The sequence below is a fragment of the Lissotriton helveticus genome, chromosome 12 (genome assembly GCF_964261635.1).
Source record: "Lissotriton helveticus chromosome 12, aLisHel1.1, whole genome shotgun sequence".
In the NCBI taxonomy this organism is placed as follows: domain Eukaryota; kingdom Metazoa; phylum Chordata; class Amphibia; order Caudata; family Salamandridae; genus Lissotriton; species Lissotriton helveticus.
Genome location: NC_136073.1, coordinates 53,690,318 through 53,703,267, shown reverse-complemented (window position 1 = coordinate 53,703,267; position 12,950 = coordinate 53,690,318).

Here is a 12,950-nt window from a genome sequence, read left to right as displayed (position 1 = left end):
AGTAATGAATAAGTGGGGGTTCACAGAAATGAAAAACATTAAGAACCACTGGTCTAGAGCATACTTACTTAGGCTGTGACTGTGTTGCTCTAAATAACAATAACATACTAGGTAACAGATACTTCTCATTATGTGAAAAAGCAAAGCATCAACAAACTCCAATAATTTATAAATGTTCACAAACTTTTGTTGCCCAAATTTTCCAACTAAAGATCCTTGTTTCATCTTGCACTTATCACTGTGTCGAATTAAGTCACAGGAGCGAGTAGGGGACATTTTTAGGGAAGAGGATGCTAGGTGGATGCCAGGCTTGCTACTAGAAGGGTGGTCCACATATTTATAGTAAAAGCAGCAAATGTGGCACAATTGAGAATGTGGTTGGTGGAGAAAAATTGACCTTAATCAAGGGATGGCAAAAATCTTAGCGCTGGTCCTAGGTGAGTGAAGACAGAGATAGAAGTAGTAGAGATAAGTAATAAAGAGAGGGGCTGTGTGAGACATAGGAGGGTAAGAGAGTGGGAAAATGAGGTGTTTGTTGGAGGTATATATAATACATTACATTCGGATAGAAGAGAGTGGGAGAGGGTCTGGTGTGAATGAGAGTGTGAGGGCATTGAGGATAAGAGAAAAGGGTGAAAAGACATTGACGGTGAAACAAGAGAAAGTGAGAAAAGACTGAGAGGAGAGATACATGTAACCCTTACAGGTACACATGAGAGAGAGGAAGGGAAAGAGAATGAGAAAGAGTGAAAAGGTAGGAAAGGAGAGAATTGAGGTATAGGCTGGATAGTGAGAGAATGAGAGAGAGAAAGGAATATCTAATAGAGAAAGAGGCAGCGTAGAGATAAGGGTCAATGGTGGGAAGAGAACAAAAGAGCAAGGGAGAGGTTTGTTTAGGGGTTGGCAGAATGTTTCTTTCTGCCTGTAGAATTGGCAGAATTTGGTAAGTCCATGGTACACCTGCAACATAGAGTTACAGCCAAATTCCCTTAAACTCTGTAGGCAGAATTTTTCACCTGTGAACCTCCAGCGCAAGCTGGATTTTGGCCTCCCCATGTGTGATTTTCTAATGCAGGTGGTAGCGCCGCGGTCGGAGTGCTGCTTCTCGAGTGGTTTGCTTTTACTCGAGTAGCACCAAAATCAAGTCGAATTGTGCGCTCTTGTGCAGTGCATGGTGCCGTTCGTGCTGATTTCTCAGAGCTGCTATTGTTACCATCACTAAATGACAGCACAAGCTTTGCGACCTGCATATTTTCCATCCATTGCTGGAGCTCTGTTGATTCTCTCAGAGTTTGTATGTAACTAAGTTCACAGAATTTCATGATGCAAATTCCTTAACTTCCATCCACCCCAAGTTCTATATTTTTGAATGTGCCATTTTTTGTTTTTTAAACAAGGCATACTGGGCACGTGTCACTCTCTTCATTGTCTGTCACACCACGAGTAGAGAAGGTCTAGTACAAATATAGCCTTTGACAAATGTGAACGTGAATAGGAGAAGGTGCAGCTGGAGTGAGATCTAAAGGAAGTGACATCAGCAGGACTGCAGGATGTGACCTCAGGAGCTCTCTCATTGACAGCAGCAGGACTTTCCGAATGCTATTGTAGAATATCACCAGTGTGATAATGGTGTCAGAACTTGCATATTCACTCGCTCATCCACCTATACATTCCACTCAATGAGGTAAATACCAACTGCAGAGCTCTGTCAGTAACCTGCATGCCAGTCCTGATATAACTGGATGTTCTGTATGCAATTAAACTTTGTACTAGACTGCCTTGCTGAATCTGTTTGGCAGAGAATCTTAGATTGCACTACCTGCATGCTGTGAGAAGGAAGCTGGCTTTGCTATTACCAGGCTGTACGCATTCTATGAGCAAGCACAGCCTTTTACTGACTTCTTTGTATGTGTCCTGTGGTGGAGAAAGCTTTCATTGCTGCTGTCCTACGTACTCTGGAAGTTTACACTGTTTGAAGCCAAGATATACTTGTCTATGAAGAAGGGTTGTTTCCACTGCTGTTGCCACATCTTATGAAAAATAAAGGATATATTGAATAAACTTTCACAACATGCCCAATGAAACATCCTTTTCACAAAATTTGATGTGAGATACCAAGACCTGTAGTGCTGAGGAAGGCATCTGACAATGTAGGGGCAATATTTGAGCATCAAAACATTTTGACAGGAGAAGTAGCACCCTCGTTGCTTGACCCTTCTGTTTTGAATCTTTTAGTAGGCAGATACCAGTAAAAACATTTAGCTCACCAACACACAATTTTAATAAAGGTCCAAGTTCAATGAAGTGAGTACAAAAATATCAACTTGGGGGACATTACCTCATCCAAACTAGGGAACCCATAACTAGGAAAGTGTACAACCAGTGATTAGTAGTACTCGTGGATACTTCTTAGTGCTAAATGTAGAACCCATTGACAAAGCCGACCAGACATTAGGTAAGTGAGGGTCCTCATCCTAAATGAGTTCACGAATGCATGGTAATTCCATAGAAGAATTGGCAGTTTCTTCCAGGACTGTTGTACTTCTTGCATTCCTATGTCTGTTCACTGAGAGAGTACAACAGTCATTTAACTCCCTTCACTCACTCTTTAGTGTGCTAGCTACCGGTACTGCACCTTTGAGTGAACTGTGTTATGTCTTTCCTGCTTCTGCAACCTGTCTTTCACTTATTCTTTGTGTTAGGAAATGTTGCAATGCTGCTGCCTATATTGCTCTTTTGTTGTGCTGTGAAGCTCAGTATTAAACTTACCACTACACACAAGACAAGACAATTCACTTTGCTGTTGCTTGTTATGACGTGTATGAAAGAGTGAACTCGGACAAAATATGTGAGCAGAGTTTACTTTTGGTTTTATGTGTGAAACAAGCCTTTTGTTTAAATGAGCCAGATGGCTTTGTAAACCTGTCAAACATAGCGGGCAAGTGGCTTAATGTCAATTCTGAACATCTTCAGCCAATTCAGGCATTGTGACCTACAGCACTTTGCATGCTGAGTGTTTACGTCCTTAATAGCAGTATTCAAAGCAAAACTAAAAGCTCCACAATGCAAGACACTGCAATTTGTAAAGGATCTGACACTGCTAAGAATTCCTTGTAGAGGTTTTTGTTTTCATAATTTATGGATCATTGCAGCTGGAAAGAAAATTTCTTTTGGGGGTAAAATCTGCAAATAATGATGCAGATTGTGTATTATTTGGAAAATTTGGAAAATCCATGATTATGCAGATGCATGTCAGAAAAAGACTTCTGACATGCAAAATACAATAAAATTCACAACTTATCTTCCTTTTTAAGGCTTTCGTTTGCCAAGACATTTTAGTTTTAACAAAATTATATATATATATATATATATATATATATATATATATATATATATATATATATATATATATATATATATATATATGAGCAGGCAACAGTATGACAAGGAAGCATACCTGCAATTGAATGACCGCCAATGTTATGAACGCATAAACATCACAACATCACAACATTGAACACGATAAAATTGGAGTTCCGCAAGAAATTGATCAGATGGAAAACGGCAAAACTAATATCAGAAGCCGAGTTCCAATATCTGAAGAACGACAACCCGATAACGCGGTGCCTGTATTTTCAGGGGCGGTGGGTGAGATTTGAAAGTGGTGGGGCGCAAAGTGATTTGCATACAGCACCGTAGCGAGCGAGCGCAGCGAGCGAGTGTCATGCCTGTTTACATGGAGCGGAATCCGCGTTAGTAACGAACAAAGTGGTTGGCAAAACAGACGTGGTTGGCAATAACTCCCCATCCGACGGCGGGAGTATTGCGCATGCGCATGATGGTTCTCGGGGCATTTAGGTCCGCCTTTCCTGCCCGGAAGCGCTTCGCGATTAGCTAGTGTTCCTGATTCGTTCCGGGTCACAGGGGAAACGTCCGAGGAGTTAGCGGTTGGCGTTTTCCACCATCGGCGGTTCGTGAGTGCCGGGATTCACTTTCCTTTGATTCTTTTGTCAGGCTTGTTATTTACTTCGTGGTGTCGAGTCGGTTGGTTCGTCACGGTTCTTTGCCTTTCTTTATTATTTAGAGTGTGCCCTTTTGTTCATAGCGGACTTTAGAGTAGTCTGTTTGTGAAGCGTTATAATTGTTGTATATTACCGGAAGTAGCACACAGGAGTTTTCTCCTTTAATCTCGTAGGCGTCTGTTTTCAGGCAGCGTCCTTGTATTTGCTGAGACTTTCTTTCCTTGTGACTCTTAACAGTGGATTTGACAGTAGTGGACATTTATAAGCGTATCCTCTGAAGTTAAGAGGTACATTGCATATACAACGCTATATTACTTAAACCCTAGACATCTCATAGCTATACCTAATATTCTGTGATCTTATTTCTAGGTAACAATATAGGAAGATCAAGACTTTCTTTATCACAGGGGACCGAGTTTATATACACAACTTCCCATAGGTATACTATACACATATCCAGCGCTAAAACACTCATGTTTAGGAAAGTGGGAATAGAACTATATTAATCATTTGCTTTGTCTTATAGATACAGTTCCGGTGAAGTAGAAACCTGTCCTGTTCAGACGATTGCTGACTGCAGTGTCTTCCCCTCCTTTCCTTGTTGTGTTCCCCTGTTTTCCCCAAGTCACCGCTTATGTGTTAGTTGTCATTCCTAACACAGGGAGGTGATAAGGGGCGAGACTGAGGGCTAGGCATCAGGCTCCGTGGCACTCCTGCGACAATTGGAAGCGAGCACGACAGATCGCGAAGCCTTTGTTTATTTGTCTCCCGAGTGCCATGGATCTTACACTTGCAGATGTAGCAGGGATGATAGGCAATCTCCAAGTGGAGACCCAATCCCTTTCTGATAAGGTAGAAGCGTTACAAAGACATAGAGATGGAGGAGCCGGAACTAGTGCCCCCAGCTCCGTAGTCCAAGTAGTTACTCCTCAGACCATACCATTAGCCCCTCCTGAAAGATACTATGGAGACCCTAATAAATGCGCAGCATTCCTTACGCAATGCCAGCTACATTTTTTATGCAAGGCAGCTTGTTTTCCAAACGATCAGGCCAAAGTAGCGTTCGTTCTTTCTTATTTGGGAGGTTCAGCTGCTAACTGGACGATTCCTTTAATCGAAAGAGATGATCCACTTTTAGTGGATTACAATCGATTTAAACGAGAATTAAGAAAGATGTTCGATAAACATACCTTCACCCATGCAGCTGACACTGAACTCTTATACCTTAAACAGGGAAACAAAGATCTTATCACGTATATCTCTACCTTTAATAGATTGGTTGTAGAGGCTGACTGGCCACCAGGAAAACGTAGTGCACTGTTTTATAAAGGGTTAAGGGAAGAGTTAAAAGATGCTCTAGCTCATGTTGTGGACCCCCCTGAAACTTGCTCTGAGTTGATAGACTTAGTGGTAAAACTCGACCACAGGTTAAACGAAAGAAAACGGGATAAGGGTCGATATGAATTTTCTAGAATAGGTCCGAGAGAAAAGAAAACAGAGACTGAAGCAAAAACCGAAGAACCAGAGCCTATGCAGATAGGTAGCATTAAGGGTCCCCTGACAGAAACCGAGAAACAAAGGAGAAGAGACAATAAATTATGTCTGTATTGTGGGAAAGCAGGTCATTTCCTCAGAGAATGCCCTGTTAAGCCTAAATCCTCACGCCGGGCGGAAAACTAGTAGACCTGAGACTGTCTGAGACTGCTCTCTCGGGTCCTATCAAACACATGGTCTCTTCTGTTTTGATTAACAATGGACATTTTTATATCATGGCTCAGCTCAGCTGGTTTGGAATCACGATAGAAGTACCTATCATGATAGATTCCGGAGCATCCGGGAACTTTATGGATACCCATTGGGCCATAGAACAGTCGATTCCAACTGTACAAAAGACCTATAGTGAAGAAGTGTATACCATAGATGGCAGTCCTTTAAAATCTGGACCCATCACCCAAACTTCTGTTAGGATGGAACTCACTATGCAGTCCAATCACTGGGAAGAAATTACTTTCGACTTGATAGATTCCCCCCAATTTCCGGTGGTTTTAGGGTTGCCCTGGCTACGCCTGCATAACCCCCAGATAGATTGGGAACATTCGACACTTTCCTTTAGTGGAAGATGCAGCCCCCATAGGAAAGCTGGAGTTATTCCTATTAAAATTGAGAACGTGACAGAGTCAGAAAACTCTGTGCCACGCAAAGAAGGAACAGACAAGGAGGTTAACTCCATAACCCTCTCTATGGATCCTCCCCTGACTGTGGAACAACCCGATGTGGAGTTATCCAGAGAATACAAGGAATTCCAGTCGGTGTTTGACAAAAAACAGGCCACCATATTACCCCCGCACCGAGTATATGATTGCCGCATAGAGTTACAACCCGGAGCCAAAATACCTACAAGTAGAGTGTACTCACTCACTGAAAAAGAAAACATATATCTCAGAGAATATCTAGACAATATGCTTGAGTTGGGGTTTATCCGAGCCTCCAGATCCCCTGCTTCTTCAGCTCTTTTTTTTATACCCAAAAGGGAGGGTGGATTGCGCTGCTGTATCGATTATCGCGCTCTCAATTCTATTACGATCAAGAATAAATATCCTCTTCCCCTCATTTCCGTCCTTTTGGACCAAATAAAGGACGCCAAGTGGTTTACCAAGTTAGACCTTAGAGGGGCGTATCATCTCGTCAGGGTCCAAGACGGAGATGAATGGAAAACCGCATTTTGTACAAAGTATGGGTTGTATGAGTATTTAGTAATGCCCTTCGGGCTTTGCAACGCTCCATCTGCCTTTCAGTACTTCATTAACGAAGTACTGAAAGAACATCTCGATGTCAGTGTCATAGCTTACATCGACGATATACTCATTTATTCCAAGACCTACCATGAGCACATTCAACATGTACAAACGGTTCTCCACAAACTACAAATGAATCAGTTGTTTTGCAAACTAGACAAATGTTTTTTCCACAGACACCAAGTAGCCTTTCTGGGTTTCTTGATTTCCGAGCATGGATTACAAATGGATCCACATAAGGTGTCTGCTGTGACGAATTGGCCTTCCCCCAGAACTGACAAAAGGGGTGCAACAGTTTATAGGGTTCGCCAACTTCTACAGGCGCTTCATCCATCACTTTTCTGATGTAGTAACCCCTATCACTAAGCTATTGAGTAAAGGGGTGCCTTTTGTGTGGTCCGAGGAGGCCGAGAAAGCCTTCCAAATTCTGAAATCAGCTTTTACCTGTGCACCCATTCTGAAACATCCCGATCTCAACAGTCCGTTCATAGTGGAGGTAGACGCCTCCCAGGTGGCAGTGGGGGGGGGTCCTTTCCCAAGCTGAATCTCCTACAGGAGAATTACACCCCGTGGCATATTACTCTCACAAACTCACACCTGCTGAATCCAACTATGCGGTGGGGAGAAAGAGCTTCTTGCAATCAAGAAAGTGTTGGAAGAATGGCGGCAGTACTTATTGGGCACCCATCACACAGTCACCAATATAACGGACCACAGAAACTTGCAGTATTTACAAACTGCTCGAGCATTATCCATGAGGCAAATGAGATGGACACAGTTTTTTAGTGGGTATGATTTCGTCATACATTTCAGGCCCGGGAAAAAGAACGGGAAGGCTGATGCGTTGTCCCGCATGGGGTTTGATCCTGTTCTCACCGATGAGGAGCCTCCCAAGATTATTAGTCCTTGCAAGATCATTTGTGGGCTCACATCAGAAGAGCATTTGATTGCACAAATACGTAGTGCTCAGCAGGACCCTTCTTTTCTGGCTTCGTTGGCTCACCAAACTTCTGTTGTCAAGGATGGTTTGCACTATGTCCTGGGTGGATTGGTGATCCCTACATATCCCTTGCAACAACACATTCTTGAGTTATGTCATTCTTCAGGAATAGCGGGCCACCCTGGGTATAAAAGGACACTCGAGCTGGTGAGGAGATACTGTTGGTGGCCTAATCTGGCAGGGGAGGTGCAGAAGTATGTTCGTACATGTCATGTGTGTGCCCAGGGGAAGACCTCTCATGAAGGGTTAGTAGGACTACTACATCCTATCCCAACTCCCCCTGAACCCTGGCATACCGTGTCCATGGATTTTATTGTTGAATTGCCATGCACGAAGAGAGGTCACACCACTCTTCTTGTAGTGGTTGATTTGTTTACCAAATATGCTCACTTCATCCCCCTACAGAAACTACCCACTTCACAAGATTTGGCATCTGTCTTTTTGCATAATATAGTCAGATTGCATGGTTTACCAGCTGTTCTGATCACGGACAGGGGGACTCAGTTTGTATCCAAATTTTGGAAATCTTTGTGTGAGGCCCTACACATAGAAATACGCCTCTCATCAAGTCACCACCCCAGACCGATGGGCAAACTGAGAGGGTGAATCAGAGCCTAGAACAATTCATCAGATGTCAGTCGCTGCAAGATCAGAAAGAATGGGATGAGTTAGTTTGGCTTGCTGAGCTATCATATAACAACAGCTACCACTTTTCTACCCTGTTCACACCTTTTTATGGGTCCCATGGTTATCACCCTAGAATTCTGCCTTTTGCCGCTGCCAAACACTGTCTTCTTCCTGCTGTGACAGATTTAGTGCATCATGTTCAATCGGTTCATTCCAAGATACATGATAATCTTGATAGGGCCAAAACTGTGTACAAGAAAAAGGCGGATGCCTGCAGAAAAGCAGAACCCGACTATCAAATGGGGGAAAAGGTATGGCTTTCCACCAGACACCTGAATCTTAAAGGCGCCTGTAAATTTAAACCAAAATATGTAGGACCGTTTGTGATTTCAAAGATTGTGAACCCTGTGGCCATTAAGTTGACCTTGCCCTCGTCTATGAAAGTGCATCCCGTCTTTCATGTGTCCCTATTGAAGCCTGTTGTGCCTGGTACTCGTATCCCAGCAGTGACTGTTCCTGTCTTGGTTGACGATGAGGAGGAATATGAAGTGGGAGCTATAATCGATTCCCGACGCGTGCGACGTCGCCTCCAATATTTGGTGCATTGGAAAGGATATGGTATCGAGGAAAGGTCGTGGGAACCGGCCAGCCAAGTGCATGCCCCTCGTTTACTTAGGGCCTTCCATAGGCGCTATCCTCAGAAGCCGAAACCGGTGGGGGGTGTTGTGGGGGGGTATTCTGTCATGCCTGTTTACATGGAGCGGAATCCGCGTTAGTAACGAACAAAGTGGTTGGCAAAACAGACGTGGTTGGCAATAACTCCCCATCCGACGGCGGGAGTATTGCGCATGCGCATGATGGTTCTCGGGGCATTTAGGTCCGCCTTTCCTGCCCGGAAGCGCTTCGCGATTAGCTAGTGTTCCTGATTCGTTCCGGGTCACAGGGGAAACATCCGAGGAGTTAGCGGTTGGCGTTTTCCACCATCGGCGTTTTCGGCGGTTCGTGAGTGCCGGGATTCACTTCCCTTTGATTCTTTTGTCAGGCTTGTTATTTACTTCGTGGTGTCGAGTCGGTTGGTTCGTCACGGTTCTTTGCCTTTCTTTATTATTTAGAGTGTGCCCTTTTGTTCATAGCGGACTTTAGAGTAGTCTGTTTGTGAAGCGTTATAATTGTTGTATATTACCGGAAGTAGCACACAGGAGTTTTCTCCTTTAATCTCGTAGGCGTCTGTTTTCAGGCAGCGTCCTTGTATTTGCTGAGACTTTCTTTCCTTGTGACTCTTAACAAGGGATTTGACAGTAGTGGACATTTATAAGCGTATCCTCTGAAGTTAAGAGGTACATTGTATATACAACGCTATATTACTTAAACCCTAGACATCTCATAGCTATACCTAATATTCTGTGATCTTATTTCTAGGTAACAATATAGGAAGATCAAGACTTTCTTTATCACAGGGGACCGAGTTTATATACACAACTTCCCATAGGTATACTATACACATATCCAGCGCTAAAACACTCATGTTTAGGAAAGTGGGAATAGAACTATATTAATCATTTGCTTTGTCTTATAGATACAGTTCCGGTGAAGTAGAAACCTGTCCTGTTCAGACGATTGCTGACTGCAGTGTCTTCCCCTCCTTTCCTTGTTGTGTTCCCCTGTTTTCCCCAAGTCACCGCTTATGTGTTAGTTGTCATTCCTAACACAGGGAGGTGATAAGGGGCGAGACTGAGGGCTAGGCATCAGGCTCCGTGGCACTCCTGCGACAATTGGAAGCGAGCACGACAGAGAGCCTGAACCCCAAATGGGGGGTTTGGGGGGGATTACCCCCCCCCCAAGAAAATATTGAAAAAAAAGAAGAAAAATCGTGCATTTTCAAGCAAATTTGAGAAAGCAGGAAGGTTAATAAAGCAATTGTGAAAGTGCAGTTATTACATTAATAGTTGTCCTAACATAGGTACCTGCTTATTCAGTATCACTGCAACCTACTCAAACTGCATTTGAAATTCGTAATGCTACTCAAAATCCATGAATACATACGTTTTCTTGTCACACTATGCCCACGTTGGCAAAATAGCGCGCGCTGATTTGGTTTAGGATATTTGCCCTGTACAAGATTGCATCTTAGTTTAGTAACGCACTTAAAAATAGGTTTAAAAAAACTATTTGTATTTATTTATTCTATTCACAGACATAGCACGGACATGAGCATTGTCATTAAGCCTCAGTCTCTTTATCCTTCATGAGCAGTGTGTCACCCTGGTCAATGTCATAAGACCGACCTAGTACCTGTGATGGGTATATGGAACCAAGTCAGAAAATCATCCACAAGGTGTCTGTGGGCCTCTGCTTTTTCTTTATGACTAGACAGAGCTGTGACTTTGTATGGAGAGGAGAGAAAAAAAACAGTTGATAAAGAAAAGTGTATAGGTAAAGTGGAGACAGAGCTGAAAAGGGCTGAAGAATAGACAGACAAGAGCTATGGTAAAGTAAGTAAAAGTAAAGTCCACATTTGTAAAGCGCACAATCACCCGTAAGGGTCTCTAGGCGCTGGGGGGCCGTCGGGAAGATTAAGCGAGCTATTGCCCAGAGTCACATGGTGCTGGGCTGACCTGCCGCCGTAGCCGGGGATCGAACCGTGGTCCCCAGATTCCAGCGTCAGTCGCCCTGGCCGCGGCGCCACACCTCTTCCACATGGTGGAGGGGAGAGGGAGAAGGGCAGGGTTAGAAGGGGCCAGGAACGGACAGAATGCTGTATTGGGACAAAGCAAATTAGAAATAGTGGGAGGGAGGTGACAGACCTGGGAGCACAAAGGAAAGAGACCTGTCACAGAGGAGTGAGGATATAGACAGTGTCTCTATCCTCACTCCTCTGTGACAGTAGATAAATGATAAAGTAGAGCTGCATTGGTGGCAGCTGGAGCTGTGGCCACTAGGTCCCTAATGATATGGAAAGGCATCATAATCAGTTACTTAAATTAACTCAGCTGTCTTCTGCATTAAGAAGTATCCAATTCATACAGTTTCAGCATAAAACAAATAACAATGTGGTATGTGGTTGCATCCATCCGCAGGGTCCCATTGTTGACACTAGCACCGGCCATAGTACAAGAGCATCCTTCAGAGAGCCCAACACACACACACACAGAACCCCCCCACACACATACACACAAAGCCCCAACAAGGTTCACTGAGTATAAAGGCTTGACCAGACACTGAAGACATCATTTATAGGTCACTAGCAGGAAAAAAAGTCACCATCCCCATCCACTCCTATAATTTCTTTAGGCCACTTATGGAGGCCACTGTGCCTTTAAATACTCTAATTGCATTGCGCGCTATTTCCTCACAGGCTTCCACCAAGCTGAGTGAGGGAATTGATGTCATGCAACCGTTAATCACAGCTGTTTAATTTAGCTTTTCAGATGAAGTGAGGCCTTAATTGATTATTTGATTTAAGGATTGGAATGTCCGATGGTTTTCAAATTATGGTGGAATAATTTGTTTCTGTGGCTCAAGACAAATGAACCACACACGGAACAGAGGGCAAGGAAATCGGCGGGAGAACAGAGGGCAAGGAAAACGAAAGAAAAGAGGCCAGGGCAAGGATTGGAAATTAGGAAAGCTAATGAAAAGAGGCCGGGCAAGGAAAACGGGAAACATTGCCTTACAGTTGAGTTACATAACGCATATGCATACAGGCACATACAAATATATAAAAATAGAAAACAGAATCTACACTCACATGCATACACGCATTCACACACACAGCCAGAGGTATAATGTAGATTAAAGGGAAGTTCAAAGCTGTTCCCATCACCCTGTGCTCTATGGAGAGTAAGCAATCTGCGCAGATAATTGATGCAAGCTACGGCTGCTATTTACTTTCCAGCTGAAAGACAGTAGCAACCAACACACACAAATAAAGCGATCAATAGCTGAAAGATTCACCAATAGCCCGCAGACGTCCAAACACAAATGCAAATCCATTCTGCAGATGGGAAGTGTTCAGAATGCGTCTGCCTGGTTGCATGAGTGAGCATGATGTAGTGCACTCCTCAGCATGAAGTGAATCGCGATGTGAGGCAATGAAAAACACCAGTATGTGAAACTGCAGAAGTAGAGTAGTTGCAGAAAAAAAAAGGACAAATCATTTTCAATACCATCACAGCTCGTGCGTGCATATTTACCCAATACTCATGGGTGCTCGCCGCTCGTGTCATTCTTTGTATTAACACTCGGAAATATAAGCAACGATATTTCCCTTGAAAAACATGCAGAACACCGAGGACTCCTGAACGCAAACCATGTCAATTTGAATTGGACATTCGTTCCCAAGTCTGACGTGCGTGACAATGCAGTTGGATGCATGGTTTCGCAAATGACATTGAACCAATTCTTTTTTTGATGCATTCCTTACAGTATTCAAACTGCCTTTTATCGCACTGGTCTGTAAATACAACATAAGCCAACAGGTCACTTAGCATAATGTGCAGGCCAGAC